At 39.7% G+C, this 15057-nt stretch overlaps 1 protein-coding gene across 2 annotated transcripts in view; it reads left to right on the top strand.

Moving 5' to 3' along the window:
• Window positions 1–15057, top strand: part of LOC126483917 (asparagine synthetase [glutamine-hydrolyzing]) — a 229300-nt gene that overhangs the window by 172 nt on the left and 214071 nt on the right. The gene's annotated exons all lie outside the window — the stretch shown is intronic.

Here is a 15057-nt window from a genome sequence, read left to right as displayed (position 1 = left end):
ACCACAGCTAGTTTAACCCGGTTACTCGTTCTATATTCCGCAAATCGTGAGGAAAAAACGTGTAAAATATTACCACCTGTAAAATGCAGCATTCGTACGTGAAAACATTATTTGATATTTTCAATCACGTTTCGTGCAGCCTGACATTTCGAAAAGGTTACAAATTCAGTAGTCTCCTTTTGCAGAGCAGCTCTTTGTAACATGAAATACTGTTTCCCTTGCGAAATTTTCGGATAGCATGCAATAGGAGACTGGACAGCGGTGGTCTCTGAGAAATTGTTATCGAGTTTGTAAGTAAGGTACCGATATTTGCTTTCTGTTTTCACCTGTAAGTGAGTGGCTGCTCATGGTATGATAACCAGCTGAGTTTATATGATGTTGCAAGTGTTTAGCGAACTCTGTAAGAAATCCAAACAATTATTATTTTCCTCAGCTCACAGAACACACTGCCTTCTGTTTCCTGCACACTCTATTTCTTGGCAAATTCATCATTGATTTTTAATTCTGAATCCGTCACAGAGACAAGCAACTCCCAGAGAAACGAGTTTTTTTATACACAGAAAGAAAGACTACTTCAATAATGCATCCCTACACTGTTTTTATTGAATCAATCATGTCAGTTTTAGCAGCAATAATTGGGATGATTGTTTTCTACCTGTAGCTCTCTCTCTCTCTCTCTCTCTCTCTCTCTCTCTCTCTCTCTCTCTCTCTGTGCGTGTGTGTGTGTGTGTGTGTGTGTGTGTGTGTGTGTGTGTGTGTGTGTGTGTTTAGGCAATAACAACATATGTTAATGTTGACAGCCTTCTTGTGGTGTATTACATCCTGTAGGTGATGAACTATTGACTTGAATTTTTTAAATTTGTCATCTATGGAGGTCACAAGTGCTCTGTTACCCAGCATGTTATTCCTTGCAGCCACAGAATAGCTTTACAGAAAGGTACTCGTATTTAGTTTGAATTACAATGCTCATCATATCGCAGAGCAGTTTTCAGATACATACACACTTTAGTACTGAGTTATCAACAAATAATATTTTAGTATGGGCAATTTTGGAGTAATAAAAGTGCAATCACCACATTTATTTTTGGATATGATTTTCTTCAGTTTATTTTTTATTGGAAGGATCACATTTCTTCTGTTCTGTAAAATGTCATTTTCTTCTGGGCCACAAATTCTTTCATTTTTTTTACTTACAAATGATTTTTTCACATTAGAAAAGCTGTTGAGTACCCAAAGACATGAGGAGACTTTTCTAGGGCTTGGGCTGTCTTATTTCCTCACTTATTAATTCCACTCTTCATAATATGTGCCAATCTTCCTTTCGGTTCTGGAAGTGATCCTAAACTACTACTTCACTTCACAGTACATTGCAGTGGATAAAACTGTTCATGTATTGTGGTGAGAGACTTTGATGTGATTTAGCTCTGCGTTTAAGATTCATAATTGTTCTGAGGTATTTATGGTAGCAGGAGCATGTTGTGTTTTTTGAAATGTGTAAAATCCATTACTATATTAGTTGTCTGAAAGTGACTCGTGGACAACACTGATGTTAATATGGAAGATTGCTAAACGAAATCTGCTATTATGAACTATGTTTTATGAAATCTATTTGCAAATAGATTAAATCTACAGTCCCCCATCCAGATTTTACATGGATGCAAAGGTGTACTTGAAGCAGTAAGAGTCACCAGTACTGAGGTCTAATTCAGACTGAAAGGCAATTGAAGAGGCCTTAGATATGATAATGGATGTTTTGCTGAGTAAATATTGACTGTAACAAATGAGTCAGTACTCTTTGTATTCTTTAGCAAACTTCCATAACTAAAGTAACTGTATCCATTTGTAGTCACTAAAGACATGATTTCCCATTACTGTGTAATATATTCATCTACTGATGTGTTATATTTGATTCTTCTTGTGAGTTACAACACAGTTTGGTAGGTTGAAGTATCCCTTTCACAGGCAGAGTCATAATGTGAACCAGGGCTATGTGCAGTAGTTAAAGAAAAGTACAAAGCTCGAAGAAAAAATAAAGACCTCTGTGCTGTAAATAATTTTTTAAAATTGGTAACAGGTAGGTTGAGCAAATTTCCCATTTTCGGCCACTTAAGCTTGATAGCAAAACCTGAAAAAGATTTTAAACCATATGTGGAATAGTAAAACGTAACTTAAAAAGGAACACAATTTTAGAAATCGTAAGATGATTTATAGTATTGTGAATAAGTTAGCATTTCTTTAGAGAAAAGAAACTGTCAACATCTGTATAAATATAATCCAAAAACTACAGTGAAGTGCATGGCAGGGGGTACTTGTTCTGCACATGTTTAGGTTTCTTCCAATTTCAATTTCATATGAAAGCATGGGAAAACTGACTGCTTATGATTAGTTTAATGTTGACTTGATGGCTCATTCAGGAGTGATACATGACGAACTGAAGAATATTTCTAAATTATTTTCTTAATATTGGTTCCTGTAACTTTGTAAATAGTCTTTCACAGTATAATTGGCATCTATCTTCAAATGTTTGACACACCAGGTTTTTCATCATATCTGAGATTCTCCTGTAAGTCAAACCAACCTGGGACCATTTGTGCTGGCCTTCCTTGGATTTGGTCAGTATCCTCCCCGAGTCCTATTTTGTTCTGACATGCATGGATGATCGAAGCTTGTCTGCCTGAGATGCTAACATATTCTATGAATTTTTGATATCACTCATAATTTAACTTTTGCTGAGGTGCTCTTCGTGGAATAATCTTGCAAAATGCACAATTTAGCTAATTGCTGCACAAAAACAATTGTTTCTGTGTTGTCACCATTCTCGTATAAACAAAGCAACAGCACCACTGTGACTTAATTGAACTTCTACACAAACTGTCCAAAACTTTCCATTTTGCTGCCTCTAAGAGCACTGGAGTTTTCTATCTTTTGAAATTCGTGAGAGGTAAATTCATGAAGCGTGTTCCATTTCCAAAGAACCTATGTAGAAAATGGACAGTGTAATACTGACCGAATAAAGGAGGTACTAAGCAGCTGATAGGCACTTCAGAAAGGGTGAGTAGCTGTTAAACTCAGGACCAAATACATCAAGCAGATAGCAAACAAATGTGCATATCTCAGGCACACAGATACCAACTCTTCCACCAGTGCAGATTGACTGGGACACAAAGATGGGTAGCTAAATTAACACTGGAACTTGTGGGGTACGTAGGTGTGGACATGAAATATCTATTGGAGTACTTTTATTTTGTGAACTGACATTTTCCTGCACAAAATGTGGCCTTAATAAATGTGATATACAATATAATGAGACTTTTTGCAATATTTGGCAGTTTTTTCGAGTAGTGAAATGAATTAGTTTGATTACTCAGCATTCTGCTTGGCATTGATTGAGAGAGTTATTCGATGTCATCTTGAAAGATATCGGGCCAAATACTGTCTAACTGGTACATTGTGTCAAAGTCCTGAGATGGTCAGATGGCTCTGCCCATAATGCTCCAAATGTTTTTAGTGGGAGACATCCAGTGACCTTTCTGGCCAAAGTAGTGTTTGGTGACAACAGTGCAAGCAACAGAAACTGGCACCATGTGCGTGCTGGCATTATCTTATGGAAATGTAAGCCCAGGATAGCTTTCCATGAAGGGCAATAAAATGGAGCGTAGAATATCATCAATGTACCACTGTGCTGTAAGGGTACTGCGGATGACAACCAAAGGGGTTCTGCACCCCAGATAATCACTCCTGGTTGTCAGGCCCTATGGTGGACAACAGTTGGCTTGATATCCCACTGCTGTTTGGGAGTGTCTCCAGACACAACTTCAGCTTGGAATCTCATTTGACTGGAGTAGAATTGTCTTCAGTGATAAGTTGTTCTTCAAAATGAGCCCCTATGGCCAGCAAAGATGTATCATATAGTGTTGGTTAACTGCCTGACTCACACCATACGGCTTGACGGCCAAGAGTGATGGATGGGGTGCCATTTCCCTTTTGGTTGTCGTCTGTAGCTCCCTTACAGCATAGCAGTATGTATGTTGATGATATTCTGGACACCATTTTCTTGCCCTTTGTGCAAGCCATCCTCTGCTTATGTTTCAGCAAGATAATGCCTGCTTGTGCACGACAAGAGTTCTTACTGCTTGTCTTCGATCTTAGCAAAACCCTACATTGGCCAGTAACATCATCAAATCTCTCCCCAACTGACAACATTTGGAGCAGCTCGGGATTTTGGTGATCTAACCCATCAGTTGGGTATAATTTGACTCAATATCCTTCACTGGGACACCCAATGACATGACAATCAATGCTAAGCAGAATAATGCTTGCATAAGAACAAGAGGTGGACCACTGTGTCATTGACTTCGTCAATTTGTGAAACTTTTCTTTTGAATAAATCATACAGTTTTTCTGAACTTGTCATCATTTGTTTCCTGTACATGTACATCACATCTACAAATTTCGATCTCATTTGCATAATTCCTTCATGATGTGTCTTTTTTTTTTTTAGATTGTATCTGACAGGACAAAAGTAACAATATTTTTGTTTATTGCTGTGTCAGACAAATACTGTAGATATGCGGTGTCTCTGCAGTGTCTCTGGCTGACTCTGACAACTAATCTTTTACAGTATTATAAGAAACAGCTCACTAACCACAAAAAGAAGGTTGTGCAGTATATGGATTACAACTCCAGGAGACTAGAATGGAAGCAACCAGTTGTATTGCTATATTTTTCTGTGTGAAGATGGATCCTTCTTAAAGATTAGTTATGAAGCTCCATCTGATCATTATGTGTTTCATCTGGACCTCAATTTCAAACAAGTTAATGACAATATAAACAACAAGAATTCAAAAATTTAATGGGCTGGTGGTATGCTTGGTAGAGCAAATAGTGAGTAGAAAGTAATACAGGCTCAACTAATACCCCACAGAACAGCTGACTAGTAATAGACGTTTAGTTCTGGAAGTCACAAACCAAAATTAACACAGTTGGTGTAAGTGAAAAGTGATGTAAAAACAGCGGACACAGCAGAGATAAACAAATGAGAAGGCCACAGTGGGGCATGCTGTGGTTTATAAGCATGCTGGTTCTACATTTACATATACCAGTATACTCCGCAAACTGCTGTACAGTGTGTACTGCCAGGATGACCTTTTCTACCTGGCAGACAGTACCTTCCATACGTACAAAGTGCACATTTGGTTCATTTCCCTCCTGTGGCACTATTTCCTCGAGAGGCGTCTGGATGCATTTACCTTTGTGTGGAGTCACTGTAAAGACACCTTTAAGGAAATGAAGACTACTGCACAATGGGTGTAAAATGTAGGACTAGAGAGAGAGAGAGAGAGAGAGAGAGAGAGAGAGAGAGAGAGAGAGAGAGAGAGAGAGAGAGAGAGAGAGAGTGGGGGGGGGGGGGGGCAGAATATCGTCAAATGATCTTACACAAAACCCAAAGAAATTATGGTCATATGTAAAGGCTTTAAATGGCTCCAAAATACTTCTTCGTATTACTCGTTGTAATCTTTCTCACAATAATCATCCTCTTCTTCTTCTTCTTCTTCACCATCAACATACTCCTCATTGTAATCATCCTCTTTTTCTTTTACTTCTCCACTATCTTCACAAGAACTGAAATGAGAGTAACAAAGCAAAAGCTGAAATGCTGAACCCCGTTATGAAATATTTATTTACAAAGAAAAATCCAGGAGAATTCCACTAGTTTAATCCTCATACCACTGGAAATATTAGTGAAGTAAGTATTAGTGTCAGTTGTGTTAAGAAACAGCTGAAATTGTTAAAATTGGACGAAGCTCCAGGACCTGATGCAATCCCCTTCAGATTCAGTACTTAATTTGCAACTGATTTAGCTCCTCTTCTAACTATAATCTGTCGTAGATCCCTCAAACAAAAAATTGTGCCGTGATTAGCAGAAAGCACAGATCACACCTGGGTATGGGAAGTGTAGATGAAGTCCATTGTTCTTGATATTGATTTGCTGAAGAATCTTGGAACATATTCTGAGCTCAAACACAATGAGGTGTCTCAAACAGAATAACCTCATCTACACTAACCAGCACAGATTCTAAAAATGGCAATAATGTGAAAACCAACTCACATTTTTCTCACTTGGCATACAAGAGCTTTAAATAGAGGCAGCCAGGTAGATGCAGTATTTCTTGATTTCCGAAAAGCATTCAACTCAGTACTGCAGCTATGTTTATTGTCAAAAGTATGATCATACGCGTATCAAGTGAAATTTGTGACTGAATTGAGGACCTTTTCATAGGGAGGATGCAGCATGTTATCTTGGATGAAGAGTCATCGTCAGCTGAAGAAGTAACCTTTTATGTGTGCCAGGGAGTATGTTGGGATTCTTGCTGTTCATGTTGTATGTTATTGACCTTGTGGAGAATATTAATAGTAACTGAGATCCTTTGCAGATGACACAATTACCTGTAATGAAGTACTGTCTGTGGGTAAAAGAGGTGGTAGACTTTGGTTTATTTGTGGAATACTTGGGAAGTACAATCAGTCTATAAGCAATACTGGTTACAAATTGCTCGTGCCCGTTTTAGAATATAGCTCGAGTGTGTGAGACTTGTACTAAATAGAACCAAAAGGGGATACTGAACATATACTGAGAAGGGCAGTGTGAGTGGTCACAGGTTTGTTTGACCCATGGGACAGTGTCACTGAAGAAACTGAAAAGACAGACTCTTGGAGACACATGTAATGCGTCCTGAGAAAGTCTATACAACCCCCTACATATTGTTCACATAGGGATTGTGAAGACAAGATTAAAATAATTACAGCATACACAGAGGTATTCAAGCAATCATTCTTTCCACTCTAGATACATGAATGGAATGAGAAGAAACACTGATAACCAGTGCCATGGGATGTACAAACTGCCATGCACTTCATGGTGGTTTGTGGAGTATAGATGCAGAGGTAGATGTAGATACATCAAGGAGAATCAACATCACCAGTTTGCATTTGTCCTTGGCATACGTGTCCAGTCCTTGGCATGATGGTCTTAGGTGCCACTGCATATGTGACATTTCTGGTTGGCATAATTGGTAATTTGGACAGCTGGCATTACATTTCTGGTGTGTTAAGGCTGATGGCTAAACACCATCTTCAAGATGTCTGTGATGTTATCTTTCAACAAGATAATCTAAGACTGCATGTTGTCATGCTGTGCTGATGTACCTCAATACGGAGGACATTAGACTGTTGCTCTGGCAGCCTGTCCACCAGATGTCCCAACCATTGAGAACATCTGGTCAAAGGTTGCTGACAGACTGGCATGCCACCACTCAGCAGCCACCAAAATTGATACGGGCAAGTGCTCTATCAACTGAGCTAGCCAAGCAGGACTCACGTCTTGTCCTCACAGCTTTACTTCTGCTAGTGCCTCGTCTCCTACCTTCCAAACTTTACAGAACCTTTCCTGCGAAGGTGGGAGACGAGGTACTAGCAGAAGTAAAGCTGTGAGGATAAGGCGTGAGTCATGCTTGGGTAGCTCAGTTGGTAGAGCACTTGCCCACGAAAGGCAAAGGTCCCGAGTTCGAGTCTCAGCCCGACACACAGTTTTAATCTGCCAGGAAGTTTCAGACACGGTGCCGAAAAGGCGTTCCTTCAATGTGGTGAAGGCCCAGCTACACACTGGAGACCAGACAAAGGAAGCACTCTTGCAGAGGAGGTGGTAGAGAGGACGGGCAGTGGTGGACACTTCAGGAGTGAACTGGTGGCAATAGGCAATCTTATCCATGAAAGCCTGCTGTTCTTGCAATGACGAGGGACACGGCAGGTCTGTAATGGCTCTGACAAGATACTCTGTGGGCCAGACACTGTGTGGCAGGGTAGTGTGACCCAGATACTCAAGAAATGGTTGGAAAAATTTGGATGTCTGCAGATTGCAATGCAGATCCATGGCCCTGAGTCCCTGAAAAAGGACAGAGAGATTACGGTCACTCGTAGTATGTCTGGTAATGACATTGTCATCCATGTACTTGAAACAGAGTGCAATAGTGGACATGCCCTGTTCCAGATAACATTGCCACCCAAAACATCAACTGTTGGTATTGATACAGGCTAAAAGGCATACTAAGATCCATCATACCCCGGACTCCTCAACAAGAGGTAACTGATTATATTCTTCAGAAAGATCAATTTTGGGCTATAATTGACCGCTTGCTAAGCATCTGAATAGTTCTTACGGACATGACACTGTATATGTGACACCATTGACAGTGAATCTATGGTGACCTGAAAATTGATGCAAAGTACAAAATGGCTTTTTCCACCGATCCTGGAGGATTTGGGAGTGTGTGGCTTTAGGAATCTGCCTAGAACGAAATATCTAGAACAAGCTGACTGCTTCAAGATTATGTAGGCTTGAAAATCTGTGGTGCACCCTAGGTCTTCCACAAAGGTATCTTGAAGCTCTGAGCAAGAGAGTCCGATGATTGATAGGGGACTTTGGCAGATATGAATTGTAAGGAGTTTGTAACTGAAAAGCCAAAGGCCTGGAAGTCAGCAAACTCAAAAAGGTTTTCTGAACTAGCTTTGTGGATGACAATAAAGATAATAGGCCAAGTCACAGATTTATAGGTAAGTTGAGCCATGAATTGGTCAATTACAGGAATTTGCTTTCTAGAATTTCCTCAGAGGCACCTGTTTACCAGCAACAGTGATGGAGAGCCAAAGTCTGAACATGTTTGGGCATTAAGCAGGGAAACGGCCATGCCAGTGTCTACCTGCAGACACAGCTGTTGTGAGAGAACGAAAATGTTGATCAAAAGCGTGTTGGAATCCTGTTTGGGAACCGAACCTGATGACGACACTTCCTGGATATCCAGATCCATTTTCTCTGATGCTGCGTTCTGTACATTTGAGTGGCAAACTACTGCAATGTGGCCCTCTTTTTGATGCTCGTGACAGACGACCCAATGCTGGATACACTCTTGTCTGTGATTTTGGGAGTAATAAGATGCACACAACAGCCAAAAGGAGTAGCAGCTGGAATGCTTTTTACACACTGTTCAAACTCAATAGCAATGAACTGAAGACAGTTGTTAGTGACAATCACTTCAGACAGTCCTTCAAGGCAAAATATTGACAACAAGGGCTGAACTGTGGAACAAGCAATAGTGGAGGGTATAGGCACCACGAAGGGGAATTTGCTGTAAGCGTTAATGATGATGAGCCAACATGTGTTCCGGTAAGGACCCGCGAAATCCAAGTGCAAATGTTGCCAAATTGCAAAGAACTGCCTAGGCAGGGCCGGCTGGTGTTCAGCACAGGCTTGGTACTGAGAAGTCAGCTGTTCAGTTTGTGGATTTAGACTGTGCCAAGTGCAATGACGTTATGCTAACTGCTTGGTGTGAACAACGCCCCAGTGACCACAGTGTAGCAAATCTAGCACACCAGGCTGTAGAGTCTGAGAAATCCAACATGTGACTGGTCATTACTGGTGTGAAGCAAAATGACTCTCTGGTAAACTGTAAGGGCATGCCAGTGGGCAAAGTATCGATGAACCAGAGAGGTACGAATCTGTCTGGCTGAATGCGACCAACCAGTATGGATGTAGTGCAACAGCATCTGCAAATCAGGATCCACTGCCATGTCCTGGGCAAGTTTCTGGTGAGTAAACAGAAAGGTGTGCAAAGAATCTGGGCCTTGAGTATCAGTTCAACAACAGGAAGCAGAGAACTCATGGAATTTTGCATCTGGGCCAACAGGGAAGCGAGAAAGAGCATTGGCATGCTTATAAGTGGGCCAATATGCAATCCCATATTGATAATGTGACAAAACAAGAGCCCACTGTCTCAACTTCTGCACTATTCGAGTTGGAGCTGACTGAGAAGGGCTAAACAAAGGTTGAAGAGGACTATGGTCAGTCACCCAAGTAAAATTTTCTGACAGAAAGATACTGGTGAAACTTAGTGACACCATAGACAGTGGTGAGAGCCTTCTTTCCAATATGCGAATAATTACACTGAGCTTTGTTTAACAGCTTTGAAGTGGAGACAGCCAGCCAGTCAACAGCTCAAATGTATGTGACAAAACTGTACCAATGCCTTCAGGGGAAGGATCCATAGCCAAAACTGGATATAAATGTTGGCTGGATATAAATGTTGGCTGGATATAAATGGCTGTATGTAAATGTTCAAGGCATTGACCATTAAGCAAAGCATCCTTCAGCTTCTGGAAAGCAGACTGACATTCTTGCAACCAAACAAAAGGAATACTCTTCCTGAACAAGCAGCACAAGGGAGCTGCGATTTGAGCGGCATTAGGAATAAGATGGATGTAGTACATGAGCTTCCCAAACACACAGGTACTGATGACCGCACAGTTGAGTGCCCAACAAAGCCATCATCATCATCATCATCATACTCAAATTCAGTATGAAAAAAACACACATTTGTCTCTGTTACAATTGAGATCATCTGTAGAGAACACTTGAAACTGAGTGCGAAGATTGCTAATGTGTTCTTCAGGAATGCAAGCAAACAGTGTCTTATGAATAATTTGAGCAAAAAGGAACTTTTGCAGTCAGCTGCTCCGAAAGGTGTGGAAGTACTGCCAAAAGTTAATCTCAAAAATTTGAAGCAATCCAGATAAGTATTAATGACAAAGACTTGTGATTGCTCATTCAGAGGGATTTGCGAGTAAGTGTCATGCATATCAGTTTTGGAAAAGTAACAACTGGCAGTAGTTGCAGGGGCAACAGTCTGGATGATTGACTGATCTGGCCTTGTAACAAAACCCAAAACAGTCTTGCTGTGCTGGTACTGTGAATGGTTTAAAGCAAGGGGAAACTACAGTCGTAATTTTTCCCGAGGGCATGCAGCTTTACTGTATGGTTAAATGATGATGGCATCCTCTTGGGTAAAATATTCTGGAGGTAAAATAGTCCCTCATTCGGATCTCCGGGTGGGGGCTACTCAAGAGGATGTCGTTATCAGGAAAAAGAAAACTGGCGTTCTATGGATTGGAGCATGGAATGTCAGATCCCTTAATCGGGCAGGTAGGTTAGAAAATTTAAAAAGGGAAATGGATAGGTTAAAGTTAGATATAGTGGGAATTAGTGAAGTTCGGTGGCAGGAGGAACAAGACTTTTGGTCAGGTGAATACAGGGTTATAAATACAAATTCATATAGGGGTAATGCAGGAGTAGGTTTAATAATGAATAAAAAAATAGGAGCGCGGGTAAGCTACTACAAACAGCATAGTGAACACATTATTGTAGCCAAGATAGACACAAAGCCCATGCCTACTACAGTAGTACAAGTTTATATGCCAACTAGCTCTGCAGATGATGAAGACATTGATGAAATGTGTGATGAGATAAAAGAAATTATTCAGGTAGTGAAGGGAGACGAAAATTTAATAGTCATGGGTGACTGGAATTCGAGAGTAGGAAAAGGGAGAGAAGGAAACATAGTACGTGAGTATGGATTAGGTGTAAGAAATGAAAGAGGAAGCCATCTGGTAGAATTTTTCACAGAGCATAACTTAATCATAGCTAACACTTGGTTCAAGAATCATAAAAGAAGATTGTATACATGGAAGAATCCTGGAGACACTAGAAGGTATCAGATAGATTATATAATGGTAAGACAGAGATTTAGGAACCAGATTTTAAATTGTTAAGACATTTCCAGGGGCAGATGTGGACTCTGACCACACACTATTGGTTATGAACTGAAGATTAAAACTGAAGAAACTGCAGAAAGGTGGGAATTTAAGGAGATGGGACCTGGATAAACTGAAAGAACCAGAGGTTGTACAGAGTTTCAGGGAGAGCATATGGGAACAATTGACAGGAATGGAGGAAAGAAATACAGTAGAAGAAGAATGGGTAGCTCTGACGGATGAAGTAGTGAAGGCAGCAGAGGATCAAGTAGGTAAAAAGACGAGGGCTAGTAGAAATCCTTGGGCAACAGAAGAAATATTGAATTTAATTGATGAAAGGAGAAAATATAAAAATGCAGTAAATGAAGCAGGCAAAAAGCAATACAAACGTCTCAAAAATGAGATCGACAGGAAGTGCAAAATGGCTAAGCAGGGATGGCTAGAGGACAAATGTAAGGATGTAGAGGCTTATCTCACTAGGGGCAAGATAGATACTGCCTACAGGAAAATTAAAGAGACCTTTGGAGAAAAGAGAGCCACTTGTATGAATATCAAGAGCTCAGATGGAAACCCAGTTCTAAGCAAAGAAGGGAAAGCAGAAAGGTGGAAGGAGTATATAGAGGGACTATACAAGGGCGATGTTCTTGAGGACAATATTATGGAAATGGAAGAGGATGTAGATGAAAATGAAATGGGAGATATGATACTGCGTGAAGAATTCGATAGAGCACTGAAAGACCTAAGTCGAAACAAGGCCCCAGGAGTAGACAACACTCCATTAGAACTACTGACGGCCTTGGGAGAGCCAGTCCTGACAAAACTCTACCATCTGGTGAGCAAGATGTATGAAACAGGCGAAATATCCTCAGACTTCAAGAAGAATATAATAATTCCAATCCCAAAGAAAGCAGGTGTTGACAGATGTGAAAATTACCGAACTATCAGTTTAATAAGTCACAGCTGCAAAATACTAACATGAATTCTTTACAGACGAATGGAAAAACTAGTAGAAGCCAACCTCGGGGAAGATCAGTTTGGATTCCGTAGAAACACTGGAACACGTGAGGCAATACTGACCTTACGACTTATCTTAGAAGAAAGATTAAGGAAAGGCAAACCTACGTTTCTAGCATTTGTAGACTTAGAGAAAGCTTTTGACAATGTTGACTGGAATACTCTCTTTCAAATTCTAAAGGTGGCAGGGGTAAAATACAGGGAGCGAAAGGTTATTTACAATTTGTACAGAAACCAGATGGCAGTTATAAGAGTTGAGGGACATGAAAGGGAAGCAGTGGTTGGGAAGGGAGTAAGACGGGGTTGTAGCCTCTCCCTGATGTTGTTCAATCTGTATATTGAGCAAGCAGTAAAGGAAACAAAAGAAAAATTCGGAGTAGGTATTAAAATTCATGGAGAAGAAATAAAGACTTTGAGGTTCGCCGATGACATTGTAATTCTGTCAGAGACAGCAAAGGACTTGGAAGAGCAGTTGAATGGAATGGACAGTGTCTTGAAAGGAGGATATAAGATGAACATCAACAAAAGCAAAACAAGGATAATGGAATGTAGTCGAATTAAGTCAGGTGATGCTGAGGGAATTAGATTAGGAAATGAGGCACTTACAGTAGTAAAGGAGTTTTGCTATTTGGGGAGCAAAATAACTGATGATGGTCGAAGTAGAGAGGATATAAAATGTAGACTGGCAATGGCGAGGAAAGCGTTTCTGAAGAAGAGAAATTTGTTAACATCGAGTATAGATTGAAGTGTCAGGAAGTCATTTCTGAAAGTATTCGTATGGAGTGTAGCCATGTATGGAAGTGAAACATGGACAATAAATAGTTTGGACAAGAAGAGAATAGAAGCTTTCGAAATGTGGTGATACAGAAGAATGCTGAAGATTGGATGGGTAGATCACATAACTAATGAGGAGGTATTGAATAGAAGTGGGGAGAAGAGGAGTTTGTGGCACAACTTGACAAGAAGAAGGGACCGGTTGGTAGGATATGTTCTGAGACATCAGGGGATCACAAATTTAGCATTGGAGGGCAGTGTCGAGGGTAATAATTGTGGAGGGAGACCAAGAGATGAATACACTAAGCAGATTCAGAAGGATGTAGGTTGCAGTAAGTACTAGGAGATGAAGAACTGAGCCATCTGTTCTTGAAGAGCATGAGGAACAGGGCAGGTTCTAACAAAACATGGCTGTGCATTGTCCTTCATTGTGACATAGGCAACAAAGAATTAACTTTATCCAAACCCTTAGAAAACAAATCCTGGAATTCTACACATAAGTTAGCAACACTGTCCCAAGGATCAAAGAAAGAAACAGCAGGAGGAAAGCACTGTGATAGTCACTGTCCATGTCAAGTTTTGGAAAGTTACAGGAGGGTACATGTATCTAATACAGGAATGTCTTGGTTGTTGTATGCTGCTGTCAGCTAATGGCGCAATGTGCACAACTTAGGTTTGCCTAGCAATTCGTAAGTCTGCAGTTAAGCAAAGTCACTGAAGCACTTGTGTCAAGTTGCAAATGGACTTACTGTCGAGCAATAGTAAAAGAAACAAAAAGTTTGTTGTTTTCCTGTAGCGCTGCAGATGAGTTGGAAGTCTTTCGAACAGCTGTTACACTTGTAATGGGATGTCCTCCTCAAGCATTACTTTTTCTCAACAGTAGTTGTCGATACCAGTGTTATTTTTCGAATTTTGGACATTTTATTATTATCTCAGTTGCTTTCCCGAAAACTTTCATATAATTTTATACACAGTATGTTATATTTCAACCTAAATTTATGAAATGGAATTACTTTATAAAATATTTTTGTTTCAGTATTATAATTGATAAGTATTAGTTATGAATGAATGTACAGTTAAAATTATTTTTATAGAAACATTTGAAATTACGAATTATTTGCACTCTTAAAATTTCTATTATTAATTACACACTCCTATGCATTTACTATGTCTATTTCTGGATTCATTTATGAAATAATAATCGAAAAAAAAAAAAAAAAAAAAAAAAAAAAAAAAAAAAAAAAAAAAAAAAAAAAACCTAGTAGGAATTCGTTTGTTAAGAAAAATTGTAAACCCTTTGGAGTATTGTTATTTCCACAGTGTGTGAGAGTCATAAGCTTGCCTCTAATGTGATGTGTATAGCAGGTGTGAACAATGTAATTTCAGCTTTATTAATGTGGGAATTCAAAATACTGTATGATATACTAAAATGTAAGAAAAACAGTGAAAACTATATTTACATAAAAAATGCTGCAACAACAATATTCAAATTTATTTAGTTCAAACCAACCATGAGGCCCTGACGATTGATTTTCAGCTTCAAGAATCAGACCCCTAGACAAGAAGTACTGGAGCCATTTCAATATGACAAGCTAAGTAAACGTGAAAGTTTATTGTAATCTTTGCTCC

The sequence above is a fragment of the Schistocerca serialis genome, chromosome 6 (assembly GCF_023864345.2).
Source record: "Schistocerca serialis cubense isolate TAMUIC-IGC-003099 chromosome 6, iqSchSeri2.2, whole genome shotgun sequence".
NCBI classification, from domain to species: domain Eukaryota; kingdom Metazoa; phylum Arthropoda; class Insecta; order Orthoptera; family Acrididae; genus Schistocerca; species Schistocerca serialis.
Note: the sequence above shows the minus strand (reverse complement) of the source record. Positions and strands in the feature narration are given on the sequence as shown.